Raw genomic sequence first — 18,066 nt, forward strand, 5'->3', positions numbered from 1 at the left:
AGTGGTTGGTATAAGATACTAGGTTGAATATGGTTACTCGGTTACTATGTGGAATCATAAGGGGAAAAAAGTAATTAGTATAAGCATATTCGATTTTAGGAGGAGCATGACATGGTGGCCTGAGAACTGCCCTCCACATTGGGTGACTTGGGTTCACTTCAGCTACAGTGGGCCCAGCCTGAATCCTGAACTGTGTTAACTCTTCCCATGGTTGCAACAGTGACCACCCATCCCACTCCCCAAGCAAACTTGTCTCTGCCTACTACCCCTTCACTACAACCTTCCTTCCCTGACATTTGAAAGGGGTATACAGAACTGTGAAACAGTTTTTTACAAAACTATGGTATACTTTTTAGGTGGTACATTAATCACCATTTTTCCATATACTGTCTTTCCATCAAATTATTTAAAAAATTCATTTGGAAATAATTTCAGACTTACAGATGACTTGCAAGAGTGGTTTGAAAAACTGCCACCCTTTCCTCAGATGCACCAATAGTTAACATTTTGCTTATATCATTCCCTTTCAGTGTGTGTGTGTGTGTGTGTGTGTGTGTGTGTGTGTGACGCGCAACTTGAGAGTAAGTTTCAGACATGATGCTCTTTATTCCTAAATGTTTTTGAGGGTATTTCCTAATAACAAAGACATTCTCTTATACAACCACAGTTTAGTTTACAAATTCAGGAAACATAACATTAACACAATAATACAGTCTAATCAATAGTCCTTTTTCCAATTTCATTCATTGTCCCAATAATGTCGTTATAATAAATGACTTCCAGTCCAGAATACTGGATCATGCATTGCATTCATTTGTCATTCAAGATCCTTTGTCTTTCATGCTGTTGACTCTTCCTTTCCTTTTTTCCTTCCTTCCTTCCTTCCTCCCTCCCTCCCTCCCTCCCTCCCTCCTTTCTTCCCTCCCTCCCCTTTTTCCTTCCTTTTCAAAAAGTAGAGGCCAATTATTTCTGGAATGTTCCTTAATTTGGATTTGTTTCAAGTTTCCTCATGCACACATGGCAGAAATAGCACAGGAGTGATGCTCTGTCCTCAGTGTATCACATCAAAATCCCACGTGTCCCATTATTGGACATGTAAACTTTGATCACTTGGTTAAGGTGGGGCTTGTCAAATCTATTCACTACAAAGTTACTGTCTTTCCTTTTATAATTAATAAGTAAATTGTGGGGAGGTACTTTGAGATGATGAAAATATCCTATTCCTCATCAAACTTCCATCTACTTATTTTCGCAAGCATCAAGTCATCCCTAAGTCAGTGGTTCAGCACTTTGGCTGCAAATGATGGTTTCTGCCATTACTCTACCTATATTTATGAGTTTTCATTTAACACAAGAAAGTGCCTTTCCTGTTTATTGATCAGGAAGAACACATGGATTCTTATATTATTGAAAGGCTTGTAAATTGTTAGTCAGTATTTATTTTGATGCTCAAATTGCCCCAGCTTTGGGAAGGTGAACCCTGTTAAGCTGTGTCCTTTTGACCTGTTTCCATAAACTTAGAAACACTTTCTTCCCTTTTGGGCACATGGAAATATTCTAGGTTCCTTTGGCTTTTTCCCTGCACCATCTCTGAAATTGGCCATTTCTTCAAGGAATCCTGCTTCCTTTTAGTTGGGAAATGACATTCAGAAACTAAGATCTGGGTGTTAACATGTACCAATTGCTACTGAGGAGTCATTGCTCAGTTTTTTTTGTTTTTTGTTTTTTTGTTTTTTTCCATGTTACTTGAGAGTAAGTTTCAGACATGATGCACTTTATCCCTAAATACTTAGTCCCTTTCAGCGGAAGGATCTCTCTCTCTCTCTTTCTCCCTCCCCTTCCTATACACACACACACACACACACACACATCAACCCGCCACAGAATTCTTCCTTTTTCTGTTTTTTTATTTGTATTCCCTTTTTCTAGAGCATGGGCTGCCAACATCATTATATTCACTTTTTTCTTTAATCCTACAGTGCATACAAAGTTGTTAACAGTACAAAAAAAACAGTATGAAGAAGAATTCACAACGTCTTTTTAGACTGCAGGTATATAGCGAAAATACTGTGTTTAGAAGTGACCAGACTGTCCACTCGCCCACAACCCTTCAGTGTGGTTGTGCTATTCATTTGAATTCAGTTCAGTTCATTGGTTTCTGATAGTATTCAAATTTAATTTCTCTTCTTCCTGTTGTTTTCATTTTATGTTTTGAATATGGAAAGCATTGATGTGATTCCAGAAGCCAAAACCATATTAAAAGGTACACTCAGCTAGGAGACACTCCTGTTCCTACCCCTCTGCCCCATTCATATCCTCATTTTGCAGATTCTTTAATAGTGCTCACTATTCCTCTTTGTTTTGTCTTACTTTATTTGTTATCTAGTTAAAAATGATGTCACTCCCTATTACATTTGCGATACTCATCGCTGCCCTCTAACTCCTTTTTCCTACTGATGCTCTCGCTATGTTCTTTCTACTTTATCAGAGCAAAGTACGTTCGCGTACTATTCTTTCACTCTTTCCCTTCTCCTTTTTTCAGCCTCTTTAATGGATGATGACAGGGGAGGTTGGTCTTACAAGTCTCTTCTTTTTCTATAGCATCTTGAAATTTTCCCTCTTCCCTTTCCCTTTCACAGCCACACCTTCAAATGGCACCTCCCTTTTGCTTCCTTCTCTCAGAAACATTGCCTCTCTGAGGCAGTCAGCTCAGGCCCCCGCACTCTTTCAAGGCCTGCCCTACAGCCAGCACCGGGAACCACCAGTCTGAACCTGAGGTCAGTCCTGTGCACCTGCGATCAGAGGCCTCATTCTGGAAGAGCTTCCTTCTCACCCACTGCTGCCACCCTCGCCTGGGACACACAGGCTTACCGCCAAAGTTCTGTGAGCATTTGGTGTTTATTTTTCTACTTACAGGAATCTGAGGTTCTAGTGTTCTGTTTTCTGGTAATGCAGAAGGCGTGGGTTACGTGTGATTGTATTTGTTCTTCTGATGATTTGAATTTTTTTCTTTTTTTGACAGCTATATGGAACGTTTCAGATTTAGGCCAGTTTGTCACTTAGCAATGAAATGATTGAACTAGGATGGGACACGAAGTTTGAAGAAAAGTGTTGAGGGAAAATCTGTTTGGAAGTGCTCTTGCTACTGTCAGATAACCTTGATCTAATTCTAGTTTAAGTCCCAGGATTCAAACTCCTGATTCTTCCCCCGGTTTCAATTTTAATACTTGGCTTCACCCTGGTTCCTCCAGGCTCAAATCCCTGCTTTAGTCACCCATCCCCCCCAACACTCCGATTCTTCAGGTGAGAGTCTGCCATGTTCTTTGTGGTCTCTTCATGGACAGACGTGCTACACAGCCCAATCTTCTACCCTCACACGGATCATCAGTTTGAACTTCTAACGTATCCATTATGCATACATTGCTTCTTCTCTTTATTGCACACCTGAACTAAACTGAAAGCTCTTCCTGGCTGTCGCTGTTTTCTTCAGGGATTGCTTTGGCCTGTTGTGTTGAACCTCCTCCGTACTTGCAGCTGCTGGTGTAACCTCTCATTTCCTTGCTCAGCCCAGGTGGGAGGGCTGGTTGCAGGTTCCAGTTCCATTTCATTGTCATTTACCTGGCAATATCAGGTTGTGTAACCCTTAGCAACCCATCCAACTTTGCTGTGTTTCCAGTTCTTTAGCTAATATATGAAGGGAACAAACTAGCCAATTTACAAAGTGACTTCCCATTTAAATATTTGGAAACACGGGGAAACCGCTGGAATTCCGATTCTATAAATTCACTGCTTTCTTTGGAGAAATTTAGGTTTTGTGAAGTTTGCTGGTTTTAGTAAGGTAATGGCACAAAGGATAATGGGAAGAGATAAAGGAGAGAATAGCAGTGCCAGTTTACATTGCTTTCACTTTAAATGTCTTGGAGGAATGGATAAGGAAATAAAGCTGAAAATGGGAATGTATATGGGATGTCTATATCTAGCCCCTACTCACAATATCACATTGCAATAACACTCCCATCGATCTGTGCGGATAATTACCATCATTACGCCGTTTACATTACTTGCCTCACACGTTTACACCTCTGACAATCTATTACGGGCAAGTAAATTAAATATCTAAGGGGTGCTGGTAAAGATACAATAGTCACATTTATGGTTAATGTGCTCAGTTACAGAGACCAATTTAATTGATATAATTCTACATATCCCAGGGGACAATGGCGATATTACCAATTATGCCAGTGAAGTTATAATAATTTTGAACTCATGCTTTTCTTTAATCCATTTGCACTTATTAGAAAGTCAGGATTAACCTGCTACTGACATGAGACAACTGGGAGAAAAAGCAAGGAAAGAAACCTTTTAATTAAACGTGATTTAAAGAAACAGTGAATACTTGTGTGTCAGGAATGGGAAAGGATAAGGCAGAGAGAGGAAGGGAAAATGTAGGTGTCACCACTGAGAATTACAGAAATGACAACACAGGTCTTTTCCACATTACATAAGGATTCTATTAAATCAGTATACCCAGAGGATGTAATTAGAGCATTCATGTAAATATAACAGTGAGTCTTTGTGTTCTGCTTTTTCTTCCACAACAATCAGAAACTTTTTCTAGACTGAGTCCACGGTTTAGAGGATTTCCTGCTCTGTGTGGTTTCCTCGTGACTCCAAATGTTCCTGATTTCATCTTTAAAGTCCTCAAATGTCTTTATAAAATTGAAGTTTCATAGAGTAAATCCATATTGTTTTGTATTACTGTGGAGAATGGGTCTGAATTTATATATATGTAAATTCAAATATATATGAATTTATATATATTTAAAGGAACTGTGCTTCCCAGAGGTCCTGTTCTGTGCATAGATGTACTGGCCAGAGCATACAAATGACTGAATAGACTGATGCTTCTAAATTGCTGTTCCATATTAATTATCTAAGTGCTTCTTAAGTTTAAAAATCTCACCATACTATAAAATGGTTTACTACATCTGCTATGTTTGAATGTTTGTGTCTCCCCACCCCCAAATTCATATGCTGAAACCCTAATGCCTGATCTGCTGTGAGCACCTTTGGGAGGTGCTAAGGTCATGAGGGTTGAGCCATCATGAATGAGATTAGCATTCTTGTAAAAGAGGCTCTGAGAGCTTGCTAGCCCCCTTCCAGCATGTGAGGACACAGAGGGTAGGTGATGCCTGTGAGGCGGGACGAGGGACCTCACCAGAACTCAACCATGCTGACCCCTTGGTCTTGGACTTCCCAGTCTCCAGAACTGTGAGAAATACATTTCTGCTGTTTATAAGCCACCCAGTCTGTGGTATTTTAGCACAGCAGCCTGAGTGGACTGACAGAACATCCTTGTCCACAGAGCATAGGTAGAATAGTTTCACACACAAAAAGTTCCCACTGCATAAAATAACAACTCCACAGTAGACTTTTTACCTCAGATACTGTCCCTGCTCATCTACCCAAACTTATATTTTTGCTGCTTGAGAGCACACACCATCTCAGGTCAAGCCCAATCTCTTTCTCTCATGAGGCTCTCGTTCTCCTTCCCAAGGCTGCACCTTTGCTTCTGCTGCTCTAGCCTGAAACATATTTCACTCTCCCATTGGCCATTCTAAATTCCACCAATGTTTTGTGGTCTAGATAGATGTGAACCTGAAAAACTTAAATGGGGGCACATACTTAAATTTTAGAAAGTAATTTCAGATACACAAAATGATTTTGAAACCATTACAAAGAATTCCCCTACTCTTTTTCCTCTGATCCCCCAAAGGTTACCTTTTTACCACACTTGCTTTATCATTTGTTTACACCTATCTATAACCAGACACATATTAAACAAACAACAACAAAAAATTGCAAATAAGGTGCAGACATGATGCAACTTTACTACTTAATACTATGAAGTAGATTTCCTGAAAAAAATACATTATCCTCCATAACCAATGTATAGTTAATAAATTCAAGAAACTAGCAGTGATACAATATTTAATCTCAACAGACCTTGTCCAAATTTCACCAGTTATCCCTCTGATGTCCTTATCTAGTCGAGGATCCAATCCAGGTTCCCAAAGCTGCATTTAGTTATCATTTCCCTTTGGTCTCCTGAAATATGGCATAGTTCGTCTTTCATGACCTTGACATTTTTTTACTACATAGGCAGTTATTTTGGAGAATTTCCTTTAATTTGAGCTTGTCTGATGTTTCTTCATGGTTAAATGAAGTATTTTTGGCAAGAATGCCGCAGCAATGATACTCTGTCCTCCTTGGTACAGCACACTAAGGGCCACATGATACTGAGTGACCCCATAACTAGTATGTTAACTTTGATCACCTGGTTAGGTTAGGATGTGTGAGACTTCTCCACAGAAAGGTTATTAATTTTCCTTTGTAATCAGGAAATGTCTTCTAGGAAGTTTCTTCAAAACTATGTAAATATCTAAAGTTTTTGAGATTATGCAAATATCTAAATATCCACATTTTTGTTCATTAATTTTAGTATCCATTGATAATTTTTTTTGTGTAACCTCAATTTTTACAATGGTTCACCAAGTAGAGATTTAAAAAATTCCACTATTCCTCCCAGGTTGATTCGGTTGAACTCTATCATAAGGAGAGGCCGTGCATTTTAACAATTAATTATAATCCCTTCAGCGGAGGTTGACAATTTTATGAACATTACTAGTCTTCTCCATCTAGGCTGTAAGGCCTTTGAGACAGGAATCATGCCTTATATGGCTCTTTCGAAAACAGTCAGATTTCAGTTAGTGCAAGTATACTATGGTTTTGGGACAATAAAATTCATTTTGACATTTATATTTACTTAAAATCAATGAGCTTGTGCATGCAGTGTAACAGGCATTTTTACCTATGCCCTCTCAGTGGTGGTCATACACACACGTGGATACAGTCTAATGCATTTTTTAAATAATATCTTATAGACAAATGAGAAATTAAATAAGTGATACACAATTTTTATTCTTGGCATATGTCAATATAAATTTGATTTATTATTATGGTATCTGGAGTTTTCAAACAAAAAACCAGTGTACATTATCTGACACATTTTGACAACTGGCAGAATATTTAAAGTTTCTACTTCTCTCTACTGAGCAGTATGAGAGACTAGGTTTTTGTTCCTTACTTATAAATGTTAATTGCACTCATCACTAGTGTTCTCATAGTGGTAGGTTAAAGACAGTTGCAAGTGCTTTGTATCTCCTTGACTCTGGGATGGCACTCCTGATTTGCTTGACCAATAGAATGTGGCTGACATGCTATTTGAGGGACTTCCAAGGCTTGACCATGAGGTTTTCAGATTTTACCTTGGCTTCTTAGAACACTAACTCTTGGAGTCTTGAGCTGCAATGTAAGAAGTCTGATATGTTGAAGTGGTATAAAGCACAGGTCATGTGGAGAGGCCCTAGATGATGAGATGCCTTGTGGAGAGAGATGGGCCAAGGAGCACCGAGATGCCACACGTGAGAAAAGAAGCCATCTTGGAAGTGGATCTTCTAGCCTGAGTTGACATCACATGAACTAGAGATGAACCATCCAGTTGTGTATTTTCTAAATTTCTGACCCACAAAATTGTGAGAAAAATAAAACAATCATTTTAAGCCTCAAAGTTTTGGGTTGGTTACACAGCAATAGACAACTAGGGCAGACATATTTAGATGAACTAGAACATCAAAACACAGGGTCTGTCACAAGAAGGAAATAGTCTAAAAGAAGAAATAAATATTTCTCACAGTGACAGCTATACTGCAAGAGAATCAGAGCAAAAAAAATCTACTAACTTTGGATGAGGTAGGAAAGATATTCCTTGAAGAGTTGATCTTGACCTTTGATTGAGCCTACTCAATAGGCATTCAAAACAACAACAAAAGTCCTCACTAGAATGAATGAAAATGATATAGCTTTAAATAAAATACCAAGACAATGACATCTGTCTTGTACTAGCTGTCATAAATAAATTATCCAGTGATGCCAGAATTCTAGGTGTAAATATCGTCCAATTATTATGAAAGTGAACTATGTCAGACACCAGCGCATACCCACTGCAGAGAGAATCCTGGATGCAAGAATGATGAAAGGGAACAAACTGAGAGTGCTCATGTGAAAGCGATACAAATTGAGGAAGGGTAGAGTGGTGTGGAGGACAGGAGGTGGAAAGAGGCAGACATCCTCTGAAGGGAAAAAAGAGAGAAAGAGAAGAAAGAGTCCAATTCACAGTAACTAAAAAGGTTGGATCGCTGTGACAAATCCTGGTGGCAATAGCTGGATTTCCCAGCTTGTTGATAATCGTTCAACTCAGCAAACACAGACAGGTCAGAATAAGGTCAGGAAAAAGGTGTTTCTCTAAAATCACGGTTTGGCCCCAAAGGTGGGAAAGTGTGCTTCTTTCAGATTGCCATGCTGAATCAGAGTCCTGTGGCACTCTAGTTAAGCAGCACACTTGCTAACGATAGTCTATCTTAACAACTTTAGACTATGGGCCAAAGGATTTCAGATTCACCCTTCCAAGCAAAATACAGAAATCCACAGAATATCCCTAATGACATTGTAGTCTGTGCTGTTTTGACTGTCTGTAAAACATTATGACGAGAAAGAATCATGGGAGGGGCGAAGTATGCCATCCGAGCATGCATATTTTAATCTAGTAGAGTGATAGAAAGCCTGAGTACCAAGGACACCAAGAATTGGACCTGGACATTGAGTCTCCTTCCCTTTATCATCATCAAAACTTACAGGGTTTCTGGGTCATTCACTTTTTCATGTCTGGTCATTGTAGTGGCTGTGGGGGGCTAGTTGGCTAAAGGGTATCTCCCACTGACTATATTTAAAAACTATAGTCTCCATACCCAGGCAATGTTTAGGGCTGCTGTGCATCTTGGAGGTAATTTCAGGAAATAGTTGTAAGCTGTGCTCATCCACCACAGCAATAAACATGTGCACATGTGTGCCCATGCCTGCACAGATGCACCCTTAAATTGTCCTTACTCCTACACTTGATAAACCTTAGGGATGCCCAGTAAATCCAGGCCTGGCACAGGCACTGGGGACCTAAACCCAAATAAAATGGCATCCTTGTCTCAAGGAGTTCAGGATCCCATGCGGTGAGAACATCTTGTGCAACACCTGTCCACAGGTTCATTTTTGAAGAGTTGGCTAGAAAACACTTCACAATGAAACCTCTGGACCTCCAGAATTTAAATCCTTGGATGGGGCTTTAGACCAGTGGTTTGGAAAGTTGAGTTTACAACTGGATTACTTAGTATGCTTGTTAGAGCACAGACTGCTGGGTACGATTAGTGTTTGGATTCAGTGTATCTAGGGTGGGGCCCGTGATTTTACATCTCTAACGTGTTCTCAGGTGATGCTGATACAGCTGGTCTGGGGAACCATGCTCTGAGAACAGGTGTCTCAGATGGATCAGCTTCAGAATGAAGGTAGTTGTCACCCCTTGCTGCACCCTGGCTATCATCTTCTTTAACTGTACAAGAATTTCTTATTGCGTCTCTGCACTTGGAAGTGGTCACCATGTTTGTCACCTCCATCAGGAAGCCTTCACAAATCTCCTGAGGTGGTATAGGGGCTTGCTCTCTGCTCCCACAATGCACCATCTGCATGTTTCTAGTAGAGTACCTACTGTAAAATTTTCACGCCAGACAGGTAAACACACCATACAATTTTGTACTTTGCTTTCTCTTATTCTGTTTATCAGTTTGTCTCTCTTCCCCTACCTCAGTGATTCTCACTGAGGGGAAATAGCCCCTGAGAGTATATATTAGGGTGTGTGTGTGTGTGTGTGTGTGTATGCGTGCGTGCGTGCGTGCGTGCGTGCGTGTGTGTGTAGAACAGGGAAAAATGTGTGTGATTTGGAAAAATATTATTTGATATTGAATTATATCTGGAAAATAATAAAAGGTAAAGCTTTCATAATACAAACAGAAAAAGAAAGCTCGATAATTTTCTTGCCTGTGGGGATAAACAAGAAAAAAAATCTATATATGGAGTTGGTGGGTGGTAGGAGTGGTAAGAAGGATATATCATCCTAAGAGGGGAGCATGAGATTCTAATGGTAGGTCACAGCGTGCTTTTATAATTTCCTTTTCCTTTTTATTTTTTTTCTAACGGAAAGAGGTCAGGTCTTCGAAGTCAGGTAAGTGTTTATTTTGATCTTGGTGCTGCTTCTTGCCTGCCATTGCCTGAGGCAAATCACTCGGTCTCTTTGAGTCTTCTCCCTGGTACACAGGAGTGGTAATAAATACCTATCACTCTTTGGGGGCTGAATGAGATGAATGTAAAATGGATCTAACATGGAGATTGGCCTGTTACAGGATTCGATCAATGTTGTTTTCCTTCTGTTCTTTGTAAATCAACTCCCACCTGAAACATGGGCAGTTCACAAGGGGAAGTGGTGTCAATCAGGATAGAAGCTGTCTTGTCGATTGGAAAGAGTTCAGACAAGAGAAGTGTAACCTGGGCCCTCACCTCAGTGTCTTTTAAACAACCTCACACATAGATTAGCTTCAGGCCTGACTCCTCTCACCTACACTCTCCCTTTTCCATCCTTTTCCCTCATTTCTTTTTCATCTCCTTATTCCCACTTCTAGCGGCCCATTGATCAACTACCCTCTCCCTATAGAAAACCCTGCTTCTCAGAGAGTACTCATAACTCTATTCACATTAAGATTCGAAGCTGATAAATAAAGCACTGAGAGGATTTGCATTTTAAGAGAGGATTAAGAAGTGAATTTTTAATTGCAGCATTGCAGGAGGTAGAAAGTGGGCAGGTTTGCAGGGGTGCAGGATGAGCTGGGACAGGGCACTGCACTTCACCTTGAGATCATATTAGAAGTGATTGCTCACTAAGCTTTCTTGTGAGGCCTAGAACACGGGTGTCCAAACTGCGGCCCGTGGGCCAACTGGGGCCCGCGATCCGTTGTTAATTGGCCCGCAGCAAATTCCAAAAATATATTTAGTTTACTTAAATAAACCAGGTGAGGCAATACGTACTTCACCTCAAGTGAGTGGCCTGGCTGTTTGTGTATTTTACCTCATATGGCCCTTGGTGAAAAACGTTGAAAAAAGTTTGGACACCCCTGGCCTAGAAGGACTGGCCCATGATAATCTCCACAATGTCCTAGGGCAGCTGAAAGGAGCAATGTGCTCCTCACAGTTCTTTCCCAACTGTGTACACAAAATAGTCACCTATGTGATCTGTGGATGCCACTGACGCAAGTGGCCACCCCTGTGCCTTATGGCACTTTGCTCATCCCTTGGTTACAGCACCCACTGCCCCCTGAGCTCTTTGTAGGCTGGCACTGCTGTTTTCCCACACCTTGCCCTGTGCCTGGAACACAGAAGGGCCCCAGACCATTTGTAATTCAGACACTTCCCATATACAACGTTTTGCATCCCAAGGATGTGGACTGCAACTAGGATTATCAACAGAAATATTATCGGTTTAGAGAGATAACCACTTCTCTTTTACGATTCCGAGATTCTGTTTCTTTATTCTACTCAAACTTACTTTGCAAACCCTTGTGACTTACAAAGACCATAGGTCCGATATTTCGGAAAATCACAGTTTATCATCCCATTCCCTCCACCCCACTCCCACTCCCATCCCCAACACTATAAGCAATAAGGGAGGGAGAATGTCAAAGCCAGGCTGAGAGAGACACAGGCCATGGACACAGTGGTACGTGGGCCTGAGAGAAGAGCTGCGCACACCAGCCTTCCAGCGCTAGGATCAATGTCTCACCTCCCCCAAAACAGCAAACTCTTCTCCAGGAGCGAGCTGGCAAATGTTTAACAATGGCTCTTTGGGAGTCTAAGAGCCTGCTTTGCTCTTCTCAAGTTTCCAGGGTGTAAATGCTGCCACCCTGACTCATTTCCAGCTCTCAGGTAGAGTGGGAGGAGATGCGCAGTGGCCCACCGTCATGCAGTATTCCCACCACATGCGGTACAGAGCTTAGGTAACAGTGAAGTGTTATAAAATAATTAGGAAGAAATGAGCTTTGAGTGTGTGTTACCTGTGTCTTTAATTAAATGTAAGTTGATATAATTTAATTAATAACAATTACCACCTTTAATGACAGGCTCACAAAATTCGTGAAAAAGTAACAACCAGCTCTCCAAAGCTGGTACGAGCTGGCTTCGTTACACTATCGCTCCTATCTGTCAGAGGGCTTGAGAACAACTCTCAAGTGGGGCAAATGCCCATTTATATCTGCTCATGCAAAGGGTCTAGTGACTGTGTTCTGCATGGAATTTCATTCAGGGACCTAGTTGACCCAGTGGTGATGGTCAGGCCCCAGCTTGGGTGCCTGGTTTTCCAGCTCCACTCTCTTTCTCAGGTCTGTTTATACACGTTGGTTTGGGAAACTTGAAGATAAAGCACCATAAAGCTGTTAGTACCTGGACCTTCCCCCTCATGAAGAGGCTGCTTCCTTTGTCTCTGTGTTTACTAAGGTGGATTAACCTGGCATCCCCTCCCTCCCCTGCATCTCCTCCCCCCACCACTTTTCTCCCACCCCTGCAACTGGAAGAGGAAAATTGATCTACAATAGAATGAGCCTGGGAGTCACACTTGTATGGATTCAGGGAAGTGAAGATTTGTGTGTCTGACAAGTGTGTTTTTAAAAGGCAGCTACAAACATTTAATTATTCCAAACATTTAATAGTACTGTCAAATTATTCCTATTAAAATTGAAAACCTCAGCCATTTAAAAAATTACATACCTGAGATCAAGATGAAACAAGTGTATTTCCAAGTCATGACAGAGCCAAAAACTCAATTACTCTAAAATGCTTAGCAAAAACAGCCTTTAAACATATTTTATCATCCCACCCCCCACACTGAGATGTGCTTTCAGAGATACCAAATCTATGACTTTCAAGCAATAAGGGGACTAGAGTGAATTTTGAAGTTTTGGAAGAATCACAGAGAAATTTCATAGAACAGAGAAACATGAAAGGATTTGATCACTTTATTGAATAGAGAATATTTATGGCATTAACTATCAGTCATTTTAGAAGTTAAACTATACAAAACATTTTGATTGATTTGCAGAACATCATATTCATTATTATACTGACCTTATTACCTGCGTCATTTAAACCACTAGATTATGGGGTAGATAGTGTTAACTCCATTTTATAGATAAAGAAACTGAAAGAGACTGTCAATTTAAATCTTTTACATTACAGTGACATATTCTTTATATACACAGTCCTTATCTTTAAGTATTTTGAAGAACAAAATATAAACAAATAGAACCTAAGAAATGTCTAGGGCTCTCCTCTCTACCCCACTCTACCAAAAAGCAGGCAATGTGGGTTGGGGAATCGACTGGGAATTCCTTCAGGAATAGGAATCGTTGACCCCTGAACTACACAGGAATCGGAAGACAAACAGGGGAAGGAAACAAGTGCAGACCTCTGTGCCCCAGGAATCATTTTACCCCAAAGAGGAAGCTCTCAAAAATGTAAATTAAAAATACGTAGATATACCATTACCCACGCACCAGATTGGCATAAATGGAAAACTTGTACAGCAAGTGTTGGTGAGCACGTGTAGCAGCAGGAACTCTCAGCGGCCTCTGATGGTAGTGCAAACCAGTACACCCATTTTAGAAGAGTTTGCCTTAACCTACTGAAGGAGAAGATGCTCATACCTTCAGACCCAGCTCTGCCATTTCCAGGCACATCCACTGCAGACACCTGTGAACACATATACCAGCGTGGCCATCTACATACATTCCTAGCAGCTTTGTTACTACCTGCCCTCAGATGGAAACAATTCAAATGACAATTAATAGGAAAATGAATCATTTGCGGTAATTTATATAATTGAATACTATATAGAGGTAAAAAAAAACCCAACAAACAGTGGGATAGAACTACCTCTATAACATGCATGAATTTTGCAATGATAGTACTGAGTAAAAGAAGCAGGAAACACACACACACACACACACACACACACACACACACACACACTATCCCAACATGATTCCATATACAAAATTCAAAAATGGGAAAATTTAAATTATGTTGTTCGGATATATACATAGGAAGTAAAACTCTGTTTTTTTTCTTTTTAAGAAGGAAGGAAGTGCTTGTTACGGAAGTCAGATTAATTATTGCCTCTAGTGGGGAGAAAGGAAGCTGTGGGAAAGAGGAGCCTGTGGTGATGGTGGTAGGGTGGTGGGGGTTCTGGACTACTGGTACTATTTCATTTGTTGACCTAGAACCGATAACTCATTTTTTTGCATTATAATTTCTCCTAACTGTAAACATACATTTTATGCACTTGTCTGTGGACACATTTCACACCTCCACAAACACATGCCCACAAATAACAGAGCACTAGACAGGGGTGGGGGCAAGGGTGTTGTGGACGGTCACCTGTGTACTTGGGCAGCCCAGTTCCAGGGTCTGTGGGTGGAGAGTGGGCGACACTAATTCGGGAGAAGGACAGAGAGTGGGAGGAGCCAGAGGTTGCTATGAAAGAACAGGACTAAATGTGTATTTTAAGTAACTAACCCCTGCCCCCATGACAAAGAGGGGTCGCAAGGGAAAACTGGACATCAAAAACATGTGACGGCAGCATTCCCGTCAAAGACGACCTACCCCTGAAATGAAATAAGCGGCATCAAAGAAGGAGAAGAAGACATACACTTGAGGGAGAATTTAGACCAGATTCGTCAGCTCCGACAGAGGACCTGGATGAGAAGGAGAGCCGAGAATGGACACCAAGGTTTGTGTGCCAGGTCTCTGAGCGGGTGACAAAGACTTTCACAGAAATGGAGAACAAAGTGAGATAAACAGTGTTATGAGAGATTTTTAGAAAAGAGTTCATTGCTTTGCCATGTAATTATTTTTTTCCCTTTCTACAGAGAAGACAAAATCACAATAAATGTATAACTCGTTCTTAAGCAAGGTATGCCAGCCACATAGGGACCCCTCTCCCCGTTCTTTCCGTTGTTTGCATGTTTTCACGAAATCCTTTTGTTCTGCAATACTGCGGCTCACTCTAAATCTTCTCTTTAGGGAAGAATATTGTCCCTTTGCTTAAGAATTCACCAGGAAAACAGTATTAAGCTTTAGGGAGATTGTGATTAAATTTCATTATCAAACATCACCTCTGGCCTTTCCACTCAGGACAACTGCCTTTCCAGCTGGTGGAGCAGGTGGACAGGAAAGAGTCAGTGAAGGTTGCCTTCAGCCCTGCTCCCCACTTTCACCTGCCTCCAACATGAGTGGACAACAGCAGCTCTGGGGCACAAACACTCAAGGCTTTCTGCCTTTCTGCAATGATATAGTCGTGTCTTGGTGTAATTTAGTTTGGCTATGGCCTTTAGCTGAAACCACAGGGGCATGGAACGCCCCCTGACTTACTTCTATCCTTTGGTGTCCCGAAATTTCCACTGGGGTTTAAAAATCTAAATAAGATCTGGCCACGAGAGAGGAGTTACCCTCAAATTTCTGGTCATGTTAAAAATAATCAGTTTTGAAGAAATGATTAGTTCAGTTTTGTACATTTGCGATGTGAGAGTAACACCTGGAAGGGATCGATCCAGGAGTTGGAAATGTGGCTGTAATGTAAGGCAGAGGCCAGGGCTGGAGTCATTGCTGTGGCTGTGACAAAGAGAGCCAGGGTGTAGGGAGCGGGCTGTAAGCTGACAAGGGCCTTGCAGCCTGCAAGGTCATTCCCATGGGAAGCCTTGCCTCAGCAATCTTCCCAGGAAGAACAAGATAACACTAATGCAGCCACAGACATACAAACTGGCCAATACACAAAACAAAATGTTCTAATAATACTGGCTTGTTCTGCTAATACTTGTTGGTATAGAGAACTATTCTAAGACTGTATAAAAACTGTGTGTGAAATAAAGACTGCGCCACTGCTCCGCCATCCATGGACGGTGGACCTGCCGATCCCAGCTTTCCTGTTTCTGCGTCTTTTCTCAATCTCCTGCCCTTCCCCCTCAGGCTGAACCCTCCTGGCCATGCGGGCAGCAACATAAGGGCGCTATGGGAAATGAGGACAATGAGTGACAATGAGAGTTAACAAGTACTGAGATGCCTGTGTGCTAGGCTCTGTGCTCAGCACTTAACATGCTTGATCTCATGTAATTCTTACAGCAAAACTATGGAGAAACTGTTGTTATGTCCATTTTACAGATAAGCAACCTGAGGCTCAGAGAGATTTAATGGCTTTCTTCAGGTCACATAGAACTAACTGAATCAAAGTACTCTAAACACTATATTTCTTACCATCCTCAACTCTCAACTGTTTCACTATACTGAAATTATCCTAAACCGAATCTGCTTCTAGAAACCACATTTCCTGTTTGCAAGTCCAAGAGCTAAAAGGTGGTAGATGGTTTTCCACTTCTCTTTAGAGGCTTGGCAGGCAGCAGGACTTGCTTTGAAAACTGGTGAGGTTTTTGGGGTGGAGGAAAGGAAGGCTAACACATTTATATACCATCCTAATTCCTCACATTTTAGCTTTTAAAAATGTCCTTGGTTGCTTTGTGTTGGGGAGTGGGTGGAATTTGGCAGATATTTTTAAGCAGTTAGGACCCCGAGGTGGTAAGGGATGAGGGAAACTGAAATGTAATTCTTTATTAAGGGCTGGATCAAAGAAGAATAAACACCTCAGTTTACAGCTCATGTCAGGCCCCATAATAGACATGTAGGTTGAGAAGCTGGCAGCCACCAATTTTATTAAAAGATTTTTCTGTTTGAATCACACATCATTTTACCAAGATAATATTGAGTCATTGTGTACACTCTGTACTTACCTAGTGATGCAACTAAGGAGGTATTTTATACCTAGATGACGTCTCATAGAGACATTTTAGGCATAGTATGCTATCAAGAGACCTGACTTTTTAATTGTAGTTTGACAGTTTTAAAAGCATTTTCCAGCAGCACAATGTGGCAGAGAAAACAGCCAGGAACACATGATTTCAAGCTCTGTCATTTACTCACTGTGTGACATTGATCCAGTCACTGAATCTCTCTTGCCTTTATTTTTTCTCCTTATCCACATTATTTCCAATTTTTTTTCCAGTTAGAAAATTCTGGATTTTTTAAAAATTATGTTATGATTATTCAAAGCTAAATAATCATAAAGTCATGATTCTTAAGAGATGACAAGGAGGACCGTATTTTAACGTCTATAACAGTACTACAATCCTTTTTACAAAATTTTGAATGTATATAGTGCTCACTTGTTTCCTTTTTTGAGTCCATGAAAGGGTCAGCCAATTTCCATTAGAACTCACAGAGCTTCCCCGTTTCTCTAAACCAGACTTGGATGCAATCTGCTGAGCAGAGAGAAGGGTAACCAAACCAGAATGAAGTCTCATTAAGACAAACACGGATGAAATGTCGGGCTGTGCAGAGCAAAGCTTATTTCCATGTTTTAACAGATGGCTGGGGGAAAAAAATTGTCTTGTTGATCTGGTTAGAACAGATTATATACAAAGAACTGTTCTATATAATGAGAGAGTACGTGTGCAGTTAAACTGTGTGTGTGTGTGTGTGTGTGTGTGTGTGTGTACAGCATATGGCAACACTGTAGTAATGAAACCACTCAAGTGCAGCCATGGTAAGGGAGGAAGAATTTTGGAAATAGAGACCTATTTCATGTCAAAGGTAATCAGCAGTGATATGTGAAGTGCTTGCAACAGGGTCTCCGATTGTCTAGAAATGAGCAGGTTACAAGTACTGTCCTAAGTGTGGACACCTGTTGCATTTCTAATATTTCCATTTGCTATCATGCCAGTGAACTCCAGGAGTACTTTTTTTGCAACTTGGGTAACACTTTTTTGTTTTTCAGGTTTTACTGATCAGGTTTGTGGGCCACTCAAAATACTGTTTTCAATCGCAATGACTATCGATTTCACCCTTGGAGCAAACTGACTAAAACAAAAAGAAAACTGAAAAACACACACACACACACACACACACACACACACGTGCATGCACGCACACACACATACCCAACATATATACAAACTAGTGTTTCTCAACCTC

At 40.8% G+C, this 18,066-nt stretch overlaps 1 protein-coding gene across 1 annotated transcript in view; it reads right to left on the reverse strand.

Moving 5' to 3' along the window:
• NCKAP5 (NCK associated protein 5) overlaps positions 1–18,066 on the reverse strand; it is a 971,300-nt gene that overhangs the window by 201,588 nt on the left and 751,646 nt on the right. The window lies entirely within an intron of this gene.

Source organism: Rhinolophus sinicus, linkage group LG01 (assembly GCF_036562045.2).
Source record: "Rhinolophus sinicus isolate RSC01 linkage group LG01, ASM3656204v1, whole genome shotgun sequence".
NCBI lineage: Eukaryota > Metazoa > Chordata > Mammalia > Chiroptera > Rhinolophidae > Rhinolophus > Rhinolophus sinicus.